Source organism: Monodon monoceros, unplaced genomic scaffold (assembly GCF_005190385.1).
Source record: "Monodon monoceros isolate NGI ecotype Baffin Bay Population unplaced genomic scaffold, NGI_Narwhal_1 Super_Scaffold_10, whole genome shotgun sequence".
In the NCBI taxonomy this organism is placed as follows: Eukaryota; Metazoa; Chordata; class Mammalia; order Artiodactyla; family Monodontidae; genus Monodon; species Monodon monoceros.
Window position 1 is genome coordinate 34,360,541 of NW_021703766.1, and position 25,957 is coordinate 34,386,497.

The window sequence follows — 25,957 nt, forward strand, 5'->3', positions numbered from 1 at the left end:
TAGGTAGGTTTATTCCTAGGTATTTTATTCTTTTTGTTGCAGTGGTAAATGGGAGTGTTTCCTTAATTTCTCTTTCAGGTTTTTCATCATTAGTGTATAGGAATGCCAGAGATTTCTGTGCATTAGTTTTGTATCTTGCTACTTTACCAAATTCATTGATTAGCTCTAGTAGTTTTCTGGTAGCATCTTTAGGATTCTCTATGTATAGGATCATGTCATCTGCAAACAGTGACAGTTTTACTTCTTCTTTTCTGATTTGGATTCCTTTTATTTCTTTTTCTTCTGTGATTGCTGTGGCTGAAACTTCCAAAACTAAGTTGAATAATCGCAGTGAGTGTGGGCAGTCTTATCTTGTTCCTGTCCTTAGAGGAAATGGTTTCAGTATTTCACCATGGAGAACGATGCTGGCTCTGGGTTTGTCATATATGGCCTTTATTATGTTGAGGTAAGTAAGTTCCCTTTATGTCTACTTTCTGGAGGGTTTTTATCATAAATGGGTGTTGAATTATTATAAAGAAAGAAAGTGTCTCAGAGAAGCAACATGACAAGTCAGGATTCAAACTATATAACTGAAAGCTAAGCTCTGTATTAACTCCTCCAATGGAAATTTATGTGGTTTGATATGTAAAAAGGACTCAAAAAATATTTCAAAACAGACATTTTCTAAAGCAAAAATATGTCTCAACAGAAAAGAATATTTTTATCATTATGGGAAAACTGGGTTAATATTTTAGATCCCATAGAATTGCTTATGAACTCAGTGTGTTCATCCATCTCTTTATAAATGTGTTTCCCCTTTGTTTCACTAGTTACAACATCCCAGCTCTTTTATTTCCTATGTGTTTTCAGCTGAAGCAATCGAATTTGAATCTGGTTGTTGCCCTGGGTTCTTCACATTTCCCATGTCAGAGCAAACTAAAAAACCATAGAGGCTTCTCCTCTGTACAGTAGTCTCCTGCTTCCCCAAGAACAGAAAACATTGTTGTAAACCTGGAGCCACGTGACTGCACGCATCAGAATGGAGGAGATGATCACATGTGGAATTTATACAAGACTCCATTTGGAGGCTGACCCTCCCCCCCATGGGAACTCATTCACCACGGCCTTTGAGTCCTTCAGGTGGAATAAAGATGTTACTATAATGATAGTTTATGAAATGAGAGTAAATATAGTGGCCTTGCATCAGAGAGCTTTCTATAGCAGAGAAGATTATAATAAAGACAAAAAATACATTTTGACCCCCCCATCTTGCTGCATTACCATAACAATGCAGCTTTGTGGCTCCAGTGGGGCAAAGAATCAGGTAAGAGATTTACAGATGTTTTATTTATGTGCAGATTTTTCAGTGTCAAGATGGAAGAAGGGCTTCTCTTAGGTGTATTTTCCTAGGTAACTGATGGAAGATGAATTCAAGAAACTGTCCAGCCTTTGGAAATCTTTTGACCAGTCGATTCTCAAGCTCTGTTACTAGTGAATTTTAAAATATATATTTGAGAGAGAATGAGAGAGAGACTTGTATCATCAAAATAAAACATACTTCACTGAAATTGAACTCTTTGAAAGAGTTCCTTGGTGTCTCGGAAATATTCGGCCCTCTCCTTTGAGCTGTTCCTTTCATGTTTTTCCTTTGGAGGTTTTAATTTAGTGAACACACAGGATATTCCAATGTGCGCAGCCAATTCAGGACCTACCCTGAAGAGACCCCACTGACACACACACATACACACATTACTGCTGCCAATTGCAGGAGGAAAAGTACAGAATTTTGTAAAGCAGGGTGGAGATAAGCTACCCCGAAGGCTGGAAGTGAGATGAATTTTCATCCTGTGGAAAGATGGTATGGTCAGAAAGACTTTTCCCTAATAGCTTGAGATTGTAGATTCCAGGGTGTCCTAGGATAGGAAATGGGCTCTTCATCCAGTGGCCATCAAGAGTCAACCCCACATTTCCCTAAGCCCTCTAGTTGGTGGCATTAGGGCCACCAGGAACTTTTGAAGTTGATGTCTGGAGGTTGTTTACCTTGCACGTGGATGAGGATTCTTTAAAATTACAAAAGAAATTTTTTAAAAGAGAAAAAATGTTCCAGCAACAATTATAAAAACAAGAACTTTACCCCACTGAGTTTTATAGATTCTAGCTGCAGGTGGTGAGCTCAGAGATGGCAGAGTGAAGTTACCAACTGAGGAGAAGAGCCTGCCTGGTGCCAGAGAACCACTTGTCATGAAAAAAAGTCCCACACAGATCCAGGTGTCCCAGGCTCTAAGAACTGAAGTCAAGCTGGGAGAAGTTTCAACTGTTGACTTCCTTGCAGGGAAAGACCTCAGAGTGGGGTCAGAATGCCAATGGGCTCCAGAATCTTATGAGGGCTTCCTCAACTGTCATTAGATTCTCCTTCTGTTTTGTAATTTTCTTCCAGCATTAATTTCTTTAACATGTACTTTTATTAAGGATTTGGGGCTGGTCATGTAGATAAACATAAGCCAAAACATTTTTGAAAGAAGAGAACCAAAAGCAAATAAAATGTGGGATATTGTGTGTGTGTGTGTGTGTGTGTGTGTGTGTGTGTGTGTGTGTGTGTGTTTTGATGACATCACTACCAGGTTACTTTGTATGTGATTAGACCAACTGTTATTTAAAAAATAATTTGGTAATTTATATAAATTGTAAAATCAATCAACATTCTCATTTTTTCAAATAATGTATTTTTCCTAAAAATATTTAATTATTTATTGAATGTTTGTTTGTTGTCCTCATTTCCCACACATAACGCACTCTCCTAGGCATTTGAGGGTGTAATATGAAGATGAATGAGATATAATTTTTTCAAAACGTTTCAAAACGTTTAGCATGTACTAGGATGGAAATAAAATGAATATGAATAAACAGAACAAAAGGTAGAATATAACAAATGCCATAAAATGTTTCAATAAGTGACGTTTGTTTAACCAACCCAACTTTTAGGTACAATGTCTGGTCCAGAGTAGAGTCTCCTTTGCCCAGTGAGTAAATTAATAAGTAAATGAAGTAATGAGTCATTTAGATGAGATTCTATGGGAGTTAAGGGAGTATAACATGAATGAGCGCCATTTGAGCCTTAATTGCGGAGGTTTGAGTATTTGGAGATGAAAGGAAGGGCTTTCCAGGACAAGAGAGTGACAGGAGCACATGCTCAGCAGTGGATAATGAGAGATGTGCTTGGGAATGTGTAAGCCATCCAGTTCTGCTGAGCAATGATCACAATATCACCGAAATACACTGAAACAAAAATAAAACTAACTAAGCCAGGCACTTGCTGCTCTGGCAGGATTAGCAAAATATGGGACGCAGCCCCACTGGGAAGTGGTTTGTAATTTGGAGGAGGCCAAGTCCTGGAAAAATCAGAGTCAGCCAAGATGACATTGAAAGGTGGACAAGCAATCTAAATCCTCTGGACCTTGGTTTCTTCATCCATAAAATGTGTCCCTAGTACCTATATCACAAGGTCATTTTGAGGATTATGTGAAGTTAGGGCTATAAATTAGCTGGCATATGATATATACTTGTTTATTATTTTTGTCAATAATAATAGCAGACATTATCTAGCCAGGTGTGGCTATGTGAGTACCATTCATTTGAATTCTACTGAGCTTATGTAATTATAGATAATAAGACATCTAAATAACTTGCCCATTAAGTTTATTCTCTATTTTGTGATTTACCTCATGCATTGATCTGCTCAGCTGCATCTGGTTAGAAATGTTAGATGCTGTCATCACCAGAGATTTAGTGCATTTCATGTAGATGAACATAAAACCAAATGTTTTCAAAGGAAGCAAAGCTAAAGAAGAAAATAGGAAGGCAGAAGAATGTGCTGGTAAAGGGGGTAAATGTTTTGAAGCCCAATCTAAATTCAAATCCCTGTTCAGTCACTTACTATCCTTGTGAACTTGGGTTAATTACCTAACCTCGCTGAGCCTTGATTTCCTCATCGTAAAAGGGAGATGATGGTGATGACAGCAATAACAACAAAAAACAAAATGACAACAGTAATAATATCGATGACATGCAGTCACTGTTTAAAACATAGTGCCTGGAACACGGTAAGTATTATTTATTGTTATCTCTTCTTTCCCTTTATATGTTCTCCTTAAAAGTTCCAACACCAGGTGACCAGGACTTGTGGGAAGGATGAATTTCCCTGTGTGGTGATGGAGGACAGAGTATTGTTTTGTTGTTGGAAAATCTGAATCCTGATCCTAGCTCTGTCACTAGCTCATTGTATGACCTTGTTTACTTAACTTTAGTTTCTTTGTTAAATTCAACAGTTAGACTGGGTAAGTTCCATCTTGAAGGTCTGTCATTTTAGGATTCTGTGTACCTACTGTATGAAATTTCCCACGGAACTGAGTCTGTGTGTATGTTTCAAGAGACAATCTGAAAGGTCAACCAAAACCAATGCACCACTTCACATGTTTAGTTTGTTCATTTGAATAAACAAAAACTGCACAAAATAGTTGAAAAAAAAAAAAAGCCAAACCTTTGTCTGAATGCAAGCTGTCATAGAGGAACCCATACTTCTTCCTTTAACTCAGGGCTGTATTTGGATAAAGGCTGTGTTGTGTAGGTTAAAATTCAGTGGGGAAATTTTAGTCTCTCCAAATTTTTGGCAACATAAGCAAAGACCATTTAGGTGTTTACTGAGGTTTTGACTTAGTAATTAGGTGTGTTGGATAGATTCAGATTAACTCTTTAAATAGCTGCTAGCTGTCAGGATTGAAAGAAAAATATCTCAAAACCATTTGAAAATTGCTGTATGTTATTGATAGAGACAACTTGGAAAACACTTTTTTTATAATGGTCCCATGGAGTTGGGGGCGAGTATTTTCAAGCTTCTCCCAGCACCTGAGAATGCACAGCATCTGTTTTTCAGAAGCTGAATGCCGGAGGCATATTCTTTCTGGTCTTCTTGGAATGCAGCCTGGGAACTGTCGTGTGCCACATACCTTAGCTACTTTGATCCTCAAACAAAGATCTACGGTAAACGGGCTGCACACAGGCAAAGGACACCAGAGATGTGCAGTTTCCAAACAGAACCCTGGACAGCCCACAGAAACCTCGATCTTCTGTCCAACATGCTGGACAGCTCACACAAAACCCCCTTCCTGTAATCCGTGGCTCCTAATGGCTGTCCAGGTCCCAGATTAGGGTAAGTGTACCCTAAGAGCATCTAGGGTATACTCCAAGAGTGAGTGCCTCCTTAAATTTTGCACCCTACGTGCCTTGCTTGCCTCATCCCACTTTTATCTCTGTGGTTGTCTACAGTTCATTTGTTCATTCAACGAACCTTCACTGAATTCCTAGTAAGTGCCTGTCACTGTGCTACATTCTGGCAAGACTAATAAAACAGTCCCTCTCCTCATGGGGTTTTGTTCCTTCAGGGAATTGCAACCGTTTACAGGGGTGGAAGCATTTTAAGAAATAATTTTGGGAAGTGAGCAGAAAATAGAACATGGATGGATTTGTGCACCACAATCAGGAAGATAAAGCTTTTGGAAACTCCATGACATTCAAAGCTCCATGACTATGGAGACACGTTTGTGTTGCTGGCCATTGCAAACACAACATCTAGCAAGAGAATAGGGAGTGTCTCAATATTTGTGCGCTATGTGTGATAGCGAGCCATTGGATTCTAAGAAGAGTAGTAGTTTTTTCCATTTTGCAGTTTATAAATATCACGCTGGCAGTGTTATGGAAGATGGATTAGAAGGAAGATAGAATAAATGCAAAAAGACCATTTATGAGATGATTGCAGTGGTTAAAGTGAAAGATGATAAAAGCCAATATCAAACTCAAAATAGATATGAGCAACAGGGTATGAGAAAAGGAAGAATATAGAATTAACAGAAGTTTAGTAGGAGATGCAGATTTTGTGGAAAAGATTATTCACTTTGGGATAGCTTTGAGTTTGAAGTAGCTGTGCAACATTAAAGTGAAGGTCACTAGGGGGCAATTGTTCTGGAGGCAAGCCAGAAGTCTGGGCTGGAGACTATTGATTTGTTTCCCAAAACAGTTATGGGCTTCATGGAGTCATCCACTCCCTCTCATGAGAAAAATAGTAGGGGCTTGAGGCACAGAAAGAGGCAAATAAGGAAGAATAGCAAAACTAGAATATCTAAATTCTGTTGCCCCCATGACAATTACATTTTGATGGACCTGTTTTCTCACTCATACAATAATGGTATTGATTCAGGTTATCTCTTTGTTCCTTTAAAATTTTATGTCCTCTGGCTATTCTTAATTCAGGGTTTAAAAGTCTAATGTCTACAGAGGCAAGGTAAGATTTTCTACATTAATGAAGCTGGCCAGGAGACCAAGATAATTTGGAGATTATATGAGTACATGTAAGGTACATACAGAGTACACAGAGAAAACATATAGAGTTCACTCCTTATCTCCAGATAACTGTTGCCACATGAAAACTTAGACATTAGAAGATGCCTTTAAAGGTAGATGAAGATACCATGTTATATCCTCATGGCCCAATTCTTATTTCAGCTATAGGGGGACAGATCCATGTGAGTTCTTAGTCATCTTGCGACAACAACATTCTATCTTTCTGCTTCAAGATCTTTCCTAATGCTGTGGGATGTACTGGTTCACATACAAGTGAGGTCCAAAATGTGGCAAGTTACACGCCAGTGGACCAACCCTCAGCCGGTGGAAGATGAAGGTTTATGGATAAATGCTCCATCCTCTCATCTTTCAGGTGAATAATTCTAGGAGACATTCTTTATGCTTCCCAGAGGTTAGAGTGGAATTGAACCCTATTGCCTTTGGAAAAGATCTTGATAATTCTTTTATATTGTAAAACATAGAAAGTCTCCATGGAAGTGTTAAAGTGACTCTTATCTCCTATGACTGGAGATGGAATGCACAACTTTAACAGATCTCCTATACGAAAGTCAGGACCATGTTAGGGAAGGAATGAGGCCCTGAAACATGGACTTGGGACATTTGGGTAGATGTGTCTAAACTTGAATTCCTAGATTTCCCTGAGCCCTTTAGGGCAATAGACACAGCCTCTTTTCTCTTCTTAAAGAATAACATTCTCTCTCCAGGAGACATTTCCTGGGGTGGATGTTTCTCAAAATAATGTTGTTTTCCAAAAGATCTACTCCTACCTCCCACCACTGCTTCCATACCAGTAACTAGACCAATAACAGGTCTCAACATAGGTAAAGTGAAATAAAATCCCTTTATAGAGAATAAAAAGCTTACTCACTAAAAGAGTTTAGGACTTGACTAATATACACCAGCAAGAATCTGGGAAATATGTGAGAGAGAAGATCTTGATGGAGTTGGACCAGGTGAAGCAGAATGCAAAGCTGTGTGAGGGTGAATTTATTGATATGGGAGTACTCTCCTGTGAATTAGGACTTAGCATTCTGGTAGGGACACCTGGAGCCAGTCTAGCAAGCTTCTGGAATGATTCCTTAAATCTTCTGAATGATGATGGACTATAGTAAGTGAATTGGGTATGGCAAAGACTTGCAAAATGAGTACTAAAGGTTAGGGAAGTAAAAATGTTGGAATGGAGTACCACTGAATACCCTCTACCTAACTGTTTCCCTGGGAGGGCTCAGAAGTCATAACTTCAGCTGAACAATTAGGAATATCCTACTGAGGGGACACAGGCAGGACCGAAAAGTTCAGTGGTGGTTGACTGCTGAAAAACAGTATTGACTGCAGGAAGCACTGTGGTGGAACAGGGCTCCAGAATCTCAGAAGTCAGCTGGTAGCACTTGATATCAGAGGAAAGGTGGTCACAGTTGGCAGCAAAGCTAGGATGGCAACGAGAGTTCTTTGACTCACAGGGATCTGTCAGAATGGTCAATAGATGATGACATCCTTAGGGGTGAGTTATCTGAGAAGCTGACTAGGGTATTGCTTGGCTTGTACGATGGGAAATAATTGAGGATTGAAAAGCATCAGTCACAGCAATGGAAAATTGCAATTCCTCATTCAATTTCTAGACCTGAATCAGTTTTCAGATTCAAGGCCTATTGGTTGAAGTGAGATTGGTTCCTCATGAAGAAAGATCCTGAAATACCACAACAATAATATTTCATTTGTTTATTTAATAAATATCCTCTTAATTCTTCCCTAAAGAACTGGTAACAATTTATGAGAGTGAGTGTAAACAGAGAAGAGAGGAACAGCCAGAATCCACTAGGGATATTGCACATGAAGTCAGAGATCACAGGGATGCTAGAGGGGAATCAAAACACAATCATGGTCCCTCGGTTAGAGTACAGGCTTAGGAGAAATGATAATAAATGAAATCCTGACCCAAATCCATCTAACGGTGGATCCACTGGGTCCGTAGATCTACCGAGGGCTGGAATATATAAATGGGATGGATATACTTAACTGTTGGTATAACTCTCACATCAGTCCCTGATCTGTAGGATAAGGACCATTAAAGTAGAAAAAGCCAAGTAGAAATAAAACACTCCATCTTCCAGCCAAGATATATATCAAAGGAAATACTGCATACTAGGAGGAGCTATACTTATTAGCTAGTGCATCTGATAGGTCCAAGGGGTAGACTGTAGCATATGCTTTTTGGTATTTTGTCACATCTCCATGTTCTGCTTCTGGTTTCAGCTGCAACTGTGATGGATAATTCTGACTCACCAAGGACAACATCTCACCTCAAACTTGTACTACATGTCTTTCTCTTTATAGCTTTTCTAGTTATGGGAGTCAAATCAGCCTATGTACAAACCTGGCTTGGTTTGCAATGTGTGCAGTAGTGTTAGGAAATTAATATCTCAAGGGGAGAGGGGCACTGGTGCATAAATGTCACAGCCTCTGGTCTTTCAGGTCATTAATTTTGGAAAACTTTCTAACTATATCCCAGAAATTTCAGTGCCATCAAGCCTCTGTTTCTTCCAGCAATAATTACTCTTTTGTCAGCTTTTCCTCCTTGTCTATTTCATCTTCCTGCTCCCTTACTATTGATTTCTGAGATCAGTTTCCATGAAAACTACTTATACCCAAGCCTTTGTCTCAGTGCCTGCTTTCCAGGGAAACCGTGCTATGACATAGACTTGATGTTGCCAGATATTCCAGTTTTTAAAGAGAATCTGGAAATCTGGATTTTTATGAGAAACTCCTGATTTTTCAATGACAGCTGCTAATTAATTAAGAAAAATACTATGCTGGCCAATCATAACACACCTATTATTCATTCTTGCTCCCGCGAACCACCGGTGAGCAATTTTTATTCTTCAGAAAGCTCTGTATTGCCCAGAACGTGAGACTTTGGTGGCATCAGTTATTAGGCTGACAGGGTAAAGGGAAGTGTGTTCATGGCCTTCTCTATCCTCTTGAGCAAAAAGAAAGGCAAAGGGAAAAGGAATGTATTTAGGCCAAGATATTAGGCATGACTTGGTGTCCATGTATAGAAGAACGTGTCGTTTAATTTTTGTCTGATCTCTATAGCATCTATACAACAAAATATGAATTAACGTACTGCTCCAACTTGCACAGGCTGGAGCTCGAGCATTATTGGAACTCGGATGTAAAATTTGTACTGGGGCTGAGCACCTTGTCCACTGAGAGTTTGGATCTGATCCCAGAGATGAAGCCACTGAACTGGTTGTCAGCCTCAGGCAATGGCTACTTGAGGGAGTAAAAAACATGCAGCTAGTGCCTTAGTCTTCAATGCTCATGTCCCCTGGGAGAGTCCTGCTTGGTCATGTGTATCTAAGCACACAACCTTGGTTACCCAGGAAACCAAGGCCAAGTGGGTTTGGATGCTTTTTTTATGGCCATCATGTCAGATGAGATGTTTCCAGAGAGCTCAGCTGTGAGCATCTTAGAGATGAGGGATTCATGTAGATGTCTTCATCAATGCATGTGAGGAGTGTGATCTGGGGCAATTTGTGGTGACAAATACCACTGAACACTGGAGCAAATTGCTATTACTCTGAAGGCCTTGTGCCTTGGTATACAAAATGAAGATAGACTTTCATTCATGCAAAGATTAATTGTCTACTATGGGACAGACAGTGAGCCAGGACTTGAAGATAATATGGTAGTTGAGACAAAACCCCTGATCTCATGACTTTACATTCTGTTAGGAGAGACAGACATTAATCTATTGAATAAATAAACAAGACAAGTTTAGTTGCTAATAAAGCCTTGAAGAAAATAAAAACATGGAGATGTGGAAGAGGGTACCTAGCACGTGCTTGTGGGATGGGAGAGAAGGCACTTTGCAGGGGGAAGGTAGGAAAAACCTCTCTGAGGTCACATTAGATCAAGAAGATCTCAGTGCCACCAGGGCGCCAGCCGCGTGAACATCTGTGGGAGGAGCGTTCCGGGCAGAGGGAATGTGCGAGACCTCGACGCAGCAGTGAGTGTTCCCGAAGTTGTTGGGAGGACTCTGCCAATTTAAATAGGTCCACCTTCCAACCAAGGCCAGGAAAGGTTTTGGAAATAGAGAGGAACTGGAGTGTCAGAAGAGGGTGGTGGACAGAGCCCTGGCCAGACAGAAAAACCACTGACATTGCTTCTGTCCATTAGCTAGATGGCCTCACATGTCACACTCAATGTTGGACCTCAGTTTCTCCATTTAGAAATGAGGGGATGGGACTAACTCAGTGATTTCTTTTTGCTTTTCGCTTTTTTCCCCTAAAGCTACTGAACATTTTGTTCAAAGGAAACATATAAAACAATGAGGATACAGAGCACAGTTAGCAAACCCTGTATAAAATGATGCTTGAAGAACCTCCCCCACCAGCCCTGAAATTCTAGGATCCCAAGGGTCAAGGCTCCCTTGCTGAACGCTCAGATCCAAGAGATCTGCTTATATCTTCAATGTTTTGATGTCAAGCTGACACCCCTGAAACTTGCCTAGTGAGGTATAAGATCCTGGGGCCCTGTTTGTCTGCGCCCCTCCATCCTGCTTGAAGCCTGCACAAGAGTCTGGGGATTGTAAGGTCTGCTAAGTCAAGGTGAAAGGCTCCTCTCAGGACCACAGAGCCCAAGCCCGAAAGAGGACTCAGGGAAACTATGCCCCTTCTATGACCAGAGTTGTACCATTTCTAGGACCCAGCACAGACAGGATCGCTGCCCTGAAGGCTTTCCCTCCTTGGTTAAAGTGTGGAACAGGAAAGGTGAGGCGGGAACAGGTGTTCTTCCCGACCCACCAGGAGGGCATATGGTGCTGGTCAATGCTCTGTGTTCTGTCTATTGGACACTCCAGGATGGCAGAAGTGGGACCAAGACATCTTCAAGTTGCAGGCCCGCTGCCCTCCTGCACTTTCCATTCTCTGACTTTGTCCGTGTCAGCCCAAGGAGAATTACTTACTCTGCACGTAAACGAGGCCTGTGGCTCTGCTGCCTCGGCAACTTTCCTTTGCAAAGCACCAGGGAGAAACCTCCTCATCACCACCCTAGGACCCACACACACTTAGGGGAGTGATGAAGAGCTCATTGAATGTTTAAATGTGAAACACCATGTAACTGCATTTTGAACTAATTTCTCTGAGCATGGTGGAGGGTGGGATCTGATTATGTAAATAATGCATAAATCCCCAATGTAAAAGGTAAACTTTTTTCAGCCTCAGTAACTCAGCATAGGCTTTGGACTTGGGATGTGAAGAGAAAGCTGATTTCTTTAACTAAGCAGGTTTGTTTGTCTTAAAATATAATTTAGGGGGGCAGAGTGATAATGGTGCAGGATGAGAAGAGTATCGGACAAGGTGTCCGGGGCCCTGGGTGATCTTTGATCAGCCCTTTGCTTTTCTAGGCCACAGTTTCCTTATCTGGTTCAAAAGGGCCACAAAACCCCAGTTTTCCTACCTCCTCGGGATATGATGAAGATAGGATGAGACAATAGGTGCAGAGCAATGCTTCTCAAGGTGTGGTATTACCTATCTGCAGTGAGGTAATTGCAGAAAGTTAAGAGTAAGCATTCAGAAACTTGTATAGCGATTTGCCATTGCAGTGACAGCCAAGTGTGTGATCAGGGGCCTCACTTCACTCAATAGGGTATAAAGCGGTTTGATTGCTGTCAAATTCACATGATGAGTCATACTTGGCATGAGCTTCATACTAGTATTAGTCCATGATGGATTAGAAACAAAACCACCAAAAAGCAACAACAACAAAAACTGACCCTTCATCACAAACACTTTGAGATACACTGGTGTAGATTCTTGCTTGGAGAAGTCCCAAAGCATTAGGACACCTGTAATTGAATGAGGTATGGTGTGAAGTAGCTGAGAACTGAATAGAAATGACCTAAGGAAGTGCTCGGCCTAGCCGTTCTGCTCACTTGCTTTATGACCCTGGATAAATCACTCTGTCTCTGGGCCCCTGATGCCATAGGTAATCTCTATCTGAGGCTTTCTCTTTTCGTCAATGTAGCTGGTATAAGATTAAGAATATCAGAATTCCTGTTAATAAAAGGGACCAAAATTGGCTGATGAATTAGGCATGGGGTTGGGAGTGGTGGATTGCAAAAAAAAATGGCCACAATCCTTCACTCCTCCAGGTATCCATGTCCTTTGCAAAATGATTTTATATCTCATTCCATCGAGAGGTGGAATCCTTCCTTTGAATAAGGGATCGTTGTGTGACTTGCTTTAGCTCACACAGTGCAGCAGAAGTCATGGTAGCCAGTTCTGAGGCAAGGCCACAGGAGGCTTCCACTGGCTCTCTTGGATTCCTGCCCAGCTGCCATGTGAACAAGCGATGAGCCACCCACTCGAGGCCACCCTACATCAGCCAGTCCCCGGACAACTTGGCAGCTAACGGCAGATTCCAGAGTGAGCCCAGCTGAGAACAGAAGAATCACCTAGCTCACTCTCGTCCAAATTGCTGACCTATAGAATCATATGTTAAGTACATGCTTATTGTTTTAAGCTCTTAAGATCTGGGGTGATTGTTATATAGCAGAAGCTAACCGATCCAGGGATAGAATATTATATTGATGGTTACTAATGTGTTGGTTGGAGTCCAGGCAAATTAATGATGGAGCCAGTTGATTACAGCATCCTTCTGGTCCCCCTTCTCCCCCTCATTTCAGCTCGAAAGTTGCTATTGCTAATAAATGAGTCATGGGCGTAAAATGCAGTGTGGGGAATATGGTCAAGAATTACGTAGTATCTTTGTATAGTAGCCGATCATAACTATCACGGTGATCATTTTGAAATGATTGGAAATATTGAATTACTGTGTTGTGTAACAGGAACTAACACAATGCTGCAGGTCAATTATGCTTCAAAAGGAATCCAAACGCATAGAAAAACAGATCAGATTTGTGGTTACCAGAGGTGGGGGATAGGGTGCGGGGTAACTGGATGAAGGTGTTAGAAGGTACAAACTCCCAGTTACAAGGTAAATAAGTACTAGGGATGTAACGTACAACATGATGAAGATAACATTGTTGTATGTTATATATATGTATGTTATATATGAGTTGTTAAGAGAATAAATCCTAAGAGGTCTCATCACAAAGAAAAAAATATTTTTTCTACTTCTTTAATTTTGTATCTGTGCGAGATGACGGGTGTTCACTAAACTTACTGTGATAATCATTTCATGATGTATGTCAGTCAAATCATTATGCCGTATACCTTAAACTTATACACTGCTGTGTGTTGATTATATCTCAATAAAACTGGAAGAAAAAAAATTTAATAAATGTTTCTTTTTAATACAAGTTGCTTTTGCTTTCCTGCTCCCATTCAGTGAGTTGTGCTTTTTCAAAATGTGCCTCCCACTATCACAAACAATGACTCTTCAACGTTGTAGATAATAGACCTCTTTGAGCATCTGATGAAAGCTGAGGCTCCACACATCAGAAAAAGTGCATATCTCCACATTTACATACGCTATACAATTTTAAGACTCTAGGGTCCAATCGTGAACCCCTCTTTCCTGGTTAAGAGTTGTAGGTATGGCCCTAACCTCTCTCCCCAACTCTTCTCAAATCACTCTCTCATCTCCCACTGTTAACTTTCTCAGTCCTCCATCTAAGCTCCTAAAAGTCTTCTAACCTTATAAATTAATCCACACAAGACAGTGTTAGAACAATACCCCATTAAAAAATGTAGAGCCCTTGGAAATGATGTCCAAAACTTTCTCCTACATAGTATCTCAGTTAATTCTCTTAGCCCTGTGAAGTATGTGGGCAAGACCTATTAACCCTACTTATCTAATGAGGAAAGTGAACCCCAGTCCAAGGGAGTTACTGCCCAAGGCCACTCAGCTAGGAAGGGGCAGCATCTGGCATCCTAGTGCCATTCCATGTTACTTTGTTTTTCAGAGACATGTCAGGCTAATGGTAGCAAATCCAGATGGGGAATACTTACGTTGTGTGTGAGAAACCTCAGAAAGGCCCGTGTGGTCATGTGGAGAGCAGGAAAAAAGTGGTAGGAGTTGATGTCAAGAGGCTGGAATACCTATCAAATGTAGGATCTTGGAAGCCTACGCTCCCAGAGGATGAGCGAGGAGATTGTCTGTAATATTTTAAGTTTAGCCTCACTTAAGAAAATTCCATCATTAATTGCATCAGTCTATATATAACCTCCTCCTCTCTATCTTCCTAAAAAAGGAAGGGATCTCAGAGTCTTTCACACAGTCCAAACTTAGAATGATTTACACTTTATCTTAAACATGCCAGTCTATACCTTTCACAGCAAAACACAACTTGTTGAATTTTATTTTTAAAACAACCAAGAGGAGTGTGACTTGGGGACCTGATGTTCTTTGAACCAATTCAAGAAAAATTTATTGAGCCCCTGCTAGGTGCAATGTGCCCTGCCCTAGGACCTGAGATTGATGAGCATGAGAGAGAATTTATAGTTGAATCAAATGTCTTGAACCCTCAAGAAATACCAGGGGAAATAACAACCACTTCACTCACCTTACAGAATATTTTTCAACCCTCAAGCACAAGCTCAATGTTATTTTCTTCCCTGTCCTTTCCCACTCCAGAAGGAAATGTTTTCTCATTTGTACCTCCTCTCTATAGCCAGAGAACTGGAAAATGTATAAATGGGAACCCACAGTATATTGTGATTTACCTTTATAATTTTTTTTTGGTCTTTTCCATTCGTCTCTGAGCTCTCTGAGGGCAGGCACATGTCTTATTTCTCTTCTTTATGCCCTTCCTCCATTCCAGTTTTCCAGTACTAGACCAGTAAATATATTTTGAATTGACCTGAATAACCACAAAACACAGAGAAAATGCTGTGTCCAAAGAGAGGTGCAAACAAGGTCTTCAGAGGTGTGTGAGTGGGGAACTTAGTCATATCACATGACTGTTTCCTTCTTAAGGACATAGACAACCATTCCATTAAGGGAAAAAACCTAATCTTAGGCACTTAGTACAGTGTTCCTAACATAGCAACTACTTAAAGCATTGAGTATTACTATTACTCTTGCTGCTACATTTATAATAATATTACCCCTTCAAGCAAGAGCATTTCAGTAGAAAGGAACTCTGAAGCCTTTATAGAATCCTCCCCCTATTTCTGTGGTCCAGAAAGCTGCCCTGCCTATTCACTCACTAAAATAGAGAGAAATTCCTTTTCTTTCTCCAAGGAAAATGGACTGCAGAATATCCTTGCCCTGAGATGTTTGTCTTTGACTGGCCCGGGAGCCATGGGATTAAATAAGCATATTCTCTCCTCTAAGGTTCAAGGTAATAAAGCATGCATCTGCACTGTTACCATGGCTCCATGGGCTTGTTTGGCGTTCTGTGAGAGCATTTCCAACATCACACCCCTTGTTGTATTTAAACATTGTTCTATTATCTACTCAGGAGCTGGAGAAGAGAGCATGGCTGGGCATGGAGAGTCTCAGTAGATGGAAATGAACAGATGGGGGGACACTGATCCGAGGCCACCACACACAGCTCATGTGGTGTACACTAATGCTGATCTTACAGGTTGCTGATTTCTTATGGGCTGCCCATCAATATACATGTGTCTTTCAAGTACATGTCGAAGCTGAGGTTCGTTTCTTGCAGAAATGGAGGAATAGTATCTCAGTTAAGAATTTTTTTTTTTTTTTTTTGCGGTACGCGGGTCTCTCACTGTTGTGGCCTCTCCCGTTGCGGAGCACAGGCTCCGGACGCGCAGGCTCAGCGGCCATGGCTCACGGGCCCAGCCGCTCCGCGGCACGTGGGATCTTCCCAGACCGGGGCACGAACCCGCGTCCCCTGCCTCGGCAGGCGGACTCTCAACCACTGCGCCACCAGGGAAGACCAGTTAAGAATTTTCTGATTGAAAGTAACATAAACCACTCAAGCCAGGTTAAACACAAAAAGGAATTTTCTAGAAGGATAGTGGGGCGTCTCATAGAATCATAGAAAGACAGAATAATCTCATCTCTAGGAAGAGCTGGAGCAAGACATCTTTGGTGACCCTGAGTGTTGTTGTTTTTGATTGTCCAACATCCATTCCCCCTTCCACCATCACTCCAATTTCCTTTGACAGAAGCATCTTCTTCCTTTTGAATACAGCCTGGTGGAATTATAAATTGGGGTCCTACTCTGCCCTAGTTAATAGGGAAACTACAAAATCCAAGATAGGCCAATTAAATGTTCACTCTCAGGAATTTGAATCTTGGTAAGAAATTTAAAGAGATTCAAAATAGTTGAAATTCCGGCCATAGTATCAGGAATAGCCTGTTCTTCCCATAAAACTATTCCTCGAAGTTATCATTTCGTAAAGCCCCAGGGTTGTCTTGGTTCTGTGCTTTTCATGGTTTTTGGCTTTCCCAATAATTCTCCAAGTTATCCATATTCTAATAAATACTCATTCCAATAAATAACCATAGTCAGTTTCTTTTGCTGGTAAACAAAAGAACTCTGACCAACAGACCATCTCTTTAGAAAGTTGCCAATGACTTGGGTCAGCTTATTACTCCTACTCTCTATATCTCACCACCAGAATTCTTTAGGACAGAGAGTTTGGCGCATTTTGGTCCAGTGTCCACTTGATCCAATCAGCTGAACCTAAGGGGCAGGGCCATATATTATGAACATAGCTGTCAGAGGCTAATCCCTGTGGAGGAAAGGCAGCTCCCAGAGACAAGGCTAGGACTAGTGAACTGAGTCAAACCTTTCTCCAAGGAAAATGAACTACAAATAGAAATTTTTTGCTGATCAAAAAACATGGCATGATGTGTTGAAGCAAATCGGGTACTGGGAACAAGGTGTGACCAGGTCAGATATTGATTGGATCTAAAGAAGCGTTGGTCATGAAACCCACATTTTGAGGAGTAGCACAGACTTGGGTTAAAGCAGTCCAGAGGCTCTGTTTAGAGCCATATTTTTCATTGATAAGGACTGCTGTCCCTTTAATCTTTTCAAACAATAAGTCTAGCCTTTGAGAGTCCAATACATAAATACTTATCAGACAGAAGCCACGATCATCCAGTATTTAACCTCAGAACTTTCATCTCCTTTTTCCTAAAGCTATGTTTCTTCCCCACTCTGTTCTGCCAACCCAGCCCTGTGATAGCAAATATGAATTACCCGGATGTTTGGTTTAATCCTCCATCTCACTTAGGCAAGAAGAGTCAGGCATTTTCTTCTAGTGGTACTCATTTTCCCAGGCATTGATTGGGGCATTAAGGGAAGGAGTCTTGCAAAACTTGCAATCCCAATTATATTTGCCTTCTCTGGCCTGTTTTAGTCAAATATTTGCTCTCACTCTTTTACAAATAAAGTTTCTCTGCATGCTTGAATTGCACATCTTTAAGAGGCTAAATTTTCAGTATCTTTACATCAAAGCCCACAGAAGCAGCTAATCTTCAGTAGAAACCCATCTGCCTTTGGAGGGAATGTCCTGGGCATCCTTCCTTAGCTTGGTTAGAACTGAAATTTTTAAGCCCCTCCTATTTTCCCTTCTGAACATACACAGTGAGCAAAGACACAATCTTGAGGTCACTTCTGACTCTTCTCACTTTTTCCAAAGGATGCTAAGGCAACCAGAGCTCAGATCATGGGCTGTCAGTGTTGTAGGAACCCACATTCCCTGCACTTCTAGTATTCCTGATCAGTGAGCAGTGCTCTATTCCTTTCCGTGCAATGAGCTGTATGGTGTAGTGTCCAAAATCCCCAGTTGAACAACTGGGCATCTACATGCCAAAAAAAAAGAAAGTAGGCACAAACTTTATACTTTTCACAAAAGTTAAATCAAAATGGATCACACACCCAAGTGTAAGATGCAAAACTACAAAACTCCTAGAAAACAGCAGGAAAAAATCACAATGACCTTAAATTTGGGGATGACTTTTTAGATATGACACCAAAGGCATGATCCATAAAGGAAAGGTTTCATAAGCTGGACTTCATTGAAGTTAAAATTTTCTGCTCTGCACTGTCAAGAGAATTAAAGGACAAGCCACAGATTGGGGGAAAGTATTTGTAAAAGGCATCCGATAGAGGACTGTTATCCTAAACACACAAAGAATTCTTAAGATTCAACAGTAAAAAAATAAGAACCTTGCTTAAAAAATGGGCCAAAGGGGCTTCCCTGGTGGCGCAGGGGTTGAGAGTCTGCCTGCCGATGCAGGGGACACGGGTTCGTGCCCCGGTCCAGGAAGATCCCTCATGCCGCGGAGCGGCTGGGCCCGTGAGCCATGGCCACTGGGCCTGTGCGTCCGGAGCCCGTGCTCCGCAATGGGAGAGGCCCCAACGGTGAGAGGCCCGCGTGCCGCAAAAAAAAAAAAAAAGGCCAAAGACTTTAACAGATACCTCACCAAAGAAGATGATGGCAAGTAAGCATATGAAGATGACCCACATCATTGTCATGAAGGAAATGCAAATTAAAACAGCAACAAAATACGACTACCTATCTGTTAAAATGGTGAAAATCCAGAACACTGACCAAACACAGCACCAAATGCTGGCGAGGATGTGGAGCAACAGGAATTCTCATTCATTGCTGGTGGGAGTGCAAAATGGTACAGCCACTCTGGAAGAAAATTTGGTGGCTCCTTACAAAACAAAACATACTTTTACCATAAAATTCAGTGATCACATTCCTTTGTAGTTACTTAGAGTAGCTGAAAATGTATGACTACACTAAAACCTGCACACAGATGTTTATAACAGCTTTATTCATAACTGCCAAAGCTGGGAAGCAGCCAAGACATCCTTTAGTAGGTGAATGGATAAAAAGTTGTGGTACATGAGACAATGGAATTATTTAGCGCTAAAGAGAAATGAGGTACTAAGCCATGAAAAGACATGGAGGAAATCTAAATGCACATTACTAAGTGAAAGAAGCCAATTTGAAAAGATACCGTATGATTCCAACTATACGATATTCTAAAAGGCAAAACCATGGAGACAGTAAAAAGATCAGTGATTGTCAGTGGTGAAGGGGTGGGGGGTGGATGAATAAGTGGATCACGGAGGATTTGAGTGGCAGTGAAACTACTCTGTATGATACTATAATGGTGGTTACATGTCATTACTCATGTGTCCAAACCCATAGAATGTACCACACAAAGAGTGAACCCTAATGTCAACTATGGACTTTGGGTGATAATGATGTGTCAACGTAGGTTCATCAGTTGTAATAAGCATATTGTACTTCTCAGATGGAGGGTGTTGATAAAGGAAGAAATTATACCTGAGTCAGGGCAGGGGGTATATAGGAACTCTCTTCCTCTCCATTTTGCTATGGACCTAAACCTGCTCTAAAAAATAAAGCCTTTTTTAAAAATCCCAATATTTAAAAATGAATCAAGTAACCAACAGTGCCTTGTGCCGAGCCCTGTGCAATGTAGGGGAGGTGAAGGAGGTGCAGTCCCTGTATTCAAAGAGCAGCCACTTGGGGAGAATTTATGAGAGACAGACCCTGTGCTGGAACCCTTAAGTCAGCACAATGGCATAGACATTACAATGATCTCCAGTTTACTGGTGAGGAAACAGGTTCAGACAGGTCCACGAGACTAGTGATAAATAGAGCTGGGATTCAAACCTAGGGCTCGCTGATGGCAAAGCTCAAGCTTCCTGGGAAACGCATGGAACAACTCAAGACAGGATGTCGTGGGGAGCTCGGGTGGCTCAGGCACAGAGTGCTGGGGGGAGCGTGGAAAGGAGGAAAAAAATCATGGCTGTCTAAATGAAGAGAAGACAGTCTCCCTGAAGGACGTAGAGGTTTCCAGATCTTTGACCAGTGTGTTAGAAAGAAACCGACTTAATTGCCAACATTTACAAATAAGGAGATTTCACAAAAAGATATGAATTTATGTCCTCTTTCAAAAAACCACCTCTGGGGGGCTACCCTGGTGGCACAGTGGTTGAGAGTCCACCTGCCGATGCAGGGGACACGGGTTCGTGCCCCGGTCCGGGAAGATCCCACATGCCGCGGAGTGGCTGGGCCCATGAGCCATGGTCACTGAGCCTGCACGTCCGGAGCCTGTGCTCCGCAACGGGAGAGGCCACAACAGTGAGAGGCCCGTGTACCACCAAAAAACAAACAAACAAAAAAAACTCACCTCTGGGAACCCTGAATCTCTCCCTGCATGTCACAGCTGGCTACACTGAGTAGGCACTCCTTCCTTTAAATGAGGGGTCCACTCTCTTGCCTGTCAGTACCCCCTCTCCAGGGCTGCTTCATACATGGGTAATTCTTGACCAGCCTCTGCAGGGTTTTGAGTTTGGGACACCCGCTCAGTGCCTAAGGGACTTCACAGGCCCCTTCTGTTCTCTTCCTTCTGACCTTCAGCCCCATCCCAAGGAAAGAGTCGAACTTCTACATGCCAAGACCAAGGACAGTTTTGAACCAGAGTGTCTGGAGATGAGTGTGTTCAAATGGTGAGGGAAGAGGTGAAGAGCATTTCCTCTGGTGGGTGGGACTCTTTGGAATTCTTTCCCTTAAACCAGAATGCTTGAATGGCCACTTTCAAGAACAGGCCAGAAGTAGGATGGGGCAGGTAAAGATGAAAGATTTTAAGCTGCCACGTAAGAAACTTAAGTTACACATCACCAAGAACTTCTTGTCTTTTGATAAAAATGCTTGTGAATTACTGGAGAATTTTTATGCTTGGACTAAGTCCTCACATCAGATCTGCCTGGTGACCTGCTCCCTATTCAAGCTCCTCCAATAATCATCACAATTATGACAATAATGAGAGGGGCATCAACTACTGAGCACCTATAACATGTGATTCTTGACTAAGGGCTTTTAATACATTAGCTCACTGAATTCCCACAACCATGCCGTAAAAGGGGTATTGTCATCCCCATTGTAAAAGTGAAGAAACTGAGGCTCAGAGAGATTAAGCAACTAGACCCTGGAACATAGCTGGAGAGTGACAGAAATGAAACCAGCCCCAGCTCTCTGAATCCAGAGCTCATGTCCTTCGCAACAATGCCAGCATCACTCAGTGTGTGGAATATATGTTTCCGGCATCAGAATTACCTAGAATGTCCCAGCCATAAAAAATGCATATTTCTGAGTCCTACACAGGAGATCTGCAGATCCACTGGGGGCGGGGTGGTGGTGCTTGAGGCTTACTGAAGTTTGAGGGCTCCCAGCCACCTGGACTCCCTTGCTCCCAAGGCTCACTTCTGCTCAGACAACATGCTCTTGCACTTGAGAGGCTCAGCCCGGCTCTCTGCTGCTCCAGCCTGGGCTCTGCAGGTTGATGAATTAAGTCAGTTCGTGGGATCAGAAGGAATCTTCAAGGGCATTACCTTCACCTCCTTATTTTTTAGGAGAGAGGAAGTGGAGGCTGAGAGAGGATGACTGACTACATCCAGGGCACACACCAACCAATCCAAGAATCCTGCCTCTACTTTTCCTGTGTGCTCCCTGGGCTGAGGGTCCCTTGCTTCCTCTGCCCCTTCCTTTCCCCCTTTTCGAGCAAGATACCCTTTCTTCTCCCAAACAAGATGGATGGAGCCTCAGCTTTCCTTTGGGGCTGGCGCTAACGGAGACAGAGCTGAACACCTACAACTGGGTCACTTCAATAGCGTTCAGGAAGGCATGTGGCTTGTCTTGCACTTATGGCAGAAAGTTGTCATCTAAGGGCATGCAGCCACTGCATTTGCATTTGGACTGCTGAACACAACAGAAGCCATCTCCATCTGAAAATCAAGAACTACACCCAGGTTGCCCCCCACCCATGCCCTCATGTGAGCCCTTTGCTCTTAGCAGCCCCTGCCTCAAACCTTTAAAAACCAATTAAAATCTTTAAGTGCCACTTTTCCCTGGCTTTGGGGTTGTTTTTCCTCCTCCTCTCTTTTCAGCTGTCTTCAAAACAGAGAGAAGCCTTTATCTGGCTCTGACAGTAAGATCTCCTGGTGCATTTTTTGCCTTGGGTTTTACTTCTGTCATTGATCAATAGACTTAAATGCCAGGCCTCCATCACAGCTGCAGACTTTGATCGCCCAAACTGTCCTGGCCCAGCGGAGCTTGTCTGCTTGAGTTCTGATGCTGAGAAATGTCTGTCACAGTAGGGAGGGGCTATGAGCCTCTGTCAGTGTGCAAGGGAAGGCGCTGGTGACAGCTCATTCAGGGCATCTCCGGGCATCCCACAGGTCCTGAAGGTTACCAACGGCTGGAATTCATTCCTGTCTGGGGCTGTTTGCAGCTGCACATACAGTCTGTCACAGCACAAGCACCAAGTGAGGGTGCCATCCACCACGCTCATGGTAACCAAGCCTCATTCATCTGCTTGTCATGAAATCCGCGAGGAAAAAGAACAACCGAAAGGAGTCCCCGAATCCTGGTCTCAGCTGGGCCACTCACCAGCAGTGTGACCTTGGTCTTGTCACTCAACTTACCTGTGCCTCAGTTTCCACAGCTCTAAAACCCATCCTCACCGCAGTCTGAGAAATAAAGCAAACAGATGTGAAAGTGCTTTGGAAAGAGTAAAGTGCTATAGGAGAGGGAAGTGTGTGATTCTCATCCCTGCTGCAAACTAGTGAAACAAGTGCTTTTTCAAACCTCCTTCCACTTAATTGTCTCTTGTTGCCAAAGTGAATCAGGAGCTGTGCTGTTTACAGAACAATTCTCACTGGTGAGAAAGTTAAAATTGTAGGTAGATGGGGGAGAAAGGAGAGCTAGGCAGTTGCTGAGCTATTCGTAAGCGCTCCTGTTCAACAGGTATCTTTCAGCGATCCTCACGTCCATCTGCCTCGAACCCTAAACTCGCCTCCCCACAAGCACACCTTCTTCACAGGAAAGTTAGTCTTGCAGGGAAAGCGTGAGAAGGATGCTGTGTGACTTCTGTCTCCTTTCCCCAGCTGGGATATGCTTGTGTCTTTACCCTCACCAGTTTCCTCTGTGCAACAGAGGGTGTCAGTCTCAGCTGCTGGTACTGAGGGTTCTACTCAGATTTCATTGGCAGAAACCTCCACAACCAAGACCCCCTGATGTCTGGTGTGATGTCATGGACCAGATCTGAGATTAGTCGTTCTCCCCAGGGAAGCAGCTCAGCATCTGTTTAGGGGCAGAACTACCAAGAGAGTGTGTCCAAGAACCACTTCTCTCTGTCTCTGCCCACATGCCCACCAACTCTTTGACCAGCAAGGCTGAGAGTCAGGTCCCCGAGGCCAGGCCACCTGGATGGGTGGATTTTCTCTGAATCAGAGAGTGTTCTTTCGGAGAAGGGGTGGCTATTACTCAGCTCCAGCACCTTGTTGCTAAGGGGATGCAGGCCCAGAGCTGTTAGGTCCCCTGATGTTTCAAGAGAAGGCTAGAATGGGAATTATGTTGTAAAAGTAGCCAAATTTCCAAAATTCAAAATAGCATTTCTGGACCACTAGCTTGCAACTTTTGGTCTAAGGTGATGCCGGGGTGGGGGTGGGCAGGAATCCAGGACAGGCATGAAGATGTCCAATCCATTTCCTTTTTCTGCCTTTGAGCTGACCAGATCCTGAAGGCAAGCCACCTTCAGCACAGACTCCCCATCTCCCTTACCCCAGGCTGCCTCCCAGATTTCAGCAGTTACTACTCACACCCCTTGTCCCAGTAGGACCAGTGATTGGAATATCTATGTGTTTAGCAGTTGCCCCTACACTGGCGTTGGATATACAGTCCCCGTCTTGAATGTTAGATGCAGCACAAAAACTGACATTATATATCATGCTGGTTGCGGTGGGAGGATGGAGGGGGCATTTCCATCATTTTCAAGAGCTTCCTGATCATTTACACTTAGCTCAGTGGAGCCACAACCTACGTGCATCTCCTTTATGTTAAGGAGACTATCCACAGGTTGCAAAGAAAAAAAAATATTTTTAAAGCAGTTTAAGTGGTTTCAGTGATTTTGCTTAGGAGTGAGTGAGCCTGGAATGAGGGGCATCCAATCATTCAAATACCTCTCGCCACTATTAGTGGGTTTCCATCTTTAAACTGCAAATTGTTCTTGAACATGGGCTGAGGGGTGAAGCCTCCACTTTGAGCTTCACATGACACTGAACATTGGACTTAACCGGTGATTTAAGCCACACTCAAGAGTAATTTGGACTGACTTGATTTTCACCTTAGTCTCTGGAACCCACCATGTGGTGAGAGAAGCTAACTCTGAAAGTAGGAGCTAAGTTTGGACATTTTTTTTTTTTATCATTTAGAACTCACATAAACAGATATAACAGCACCTCTCACATCTCTGATGGAAAAGAAAAAGGGACGGACGTGCACTTGGGGTGCTGGACCCTGAGAGGTTGTTAAGGACAACACCAGGCTGGTTGTGGGGATTACAGAGCTGTTGTGCTGCAGTTCCCTGTTATGTCTCAGCAGGTTTCCTCAAAATCGGAAGCTTGAACATCACCTGTCAAGTGTGTCAATGGGAGATTATAAAACAAAGATCAGAGTCACTCCGTCTCTCTGATGTTTTTATTCTTTGTCTCTCCCTCTCTTGGGAAATAAACTAGCACAGATGAGCTCACTGTTTTTGTTTTTTCTTTCTTCCTCCTTCCCTTACAAGAGGACAGCTGCTTTGTATTTTTTCCTTGTGTATTTTATACACTTCACTCAATATTAACATATACTCCTGCTGTATGTTGAGCTGACATAATGGTACCAAGCATCACAGACCCCTTTGCAGCTGGCTTTCTGCTATTCTTCTTCACTCTCCTGTAAAGCAGCTTTGCCCAATTCTCTGAGCGCACCTGGAGTCCCGCGCCTTCCAGGATGCTCCCCTGGTTGTGCCAGCGCTCGCCGGCTCTCATCTCATCAGGACCCATCCAGCACTGACCTGGGGGCCCTGCTCACTCCCTGGTTCATCTGTGCTAGCCTGGTTCCCCCAGCTGGACCAGAGCCTCTCTGAGGGCAGCAGCTGGGTCGCACTTATGTGTATACCTCACCCCACGCCGCCTATAGCCCCAGCACAGCACAATACCACATGGAGTGGGAGTAGCCATGCGATGCAAGCCTTCATCAGTGTTCTGATTCTTGCGTAACTCTCTCCCTCGTCAGTCTGGCTTTCATCCCTTAAGGCCTTAGGAGGACCCAAGAGAAAACCAGGACGTCCCCCTGCAATAACAGCATCAGCTCCACAGGAAAAGAGTAGCTGACTGACTGGCCATTTTATTTCCCTAACTTGCAACTTGATCACACGTTTGGGGGGGATTTTAGGAACAGGACCAGCCAGAGTTCGGCTGAGATATTCTTTTCTCTTTGAGCAGTTGTTTCCAAAATTGGTGTTTCTCAAAACTCACTGCACTTCATCATGATCCTGGTAAACCTGAGGTTTCTGGTCTGATTGGTAGCCAGAGGCTGACCCTTCTCATCATTCCATTGGCCATTCTTCTTTCTCACATCCAGCATCAATTTCTTGGGGGAGAGTTAATTTAAGTCAATGTTTCTCAAACCTGCCCCATCATCAGGCTCATCTGGGAAGGCTGATTAAAAGTGCAGACAGCAGAGGCCCCAGCTTTACCGAAGCCGAAATCTCTAAGAAAAGGTCTTAGAAGTTTTACTTTTAA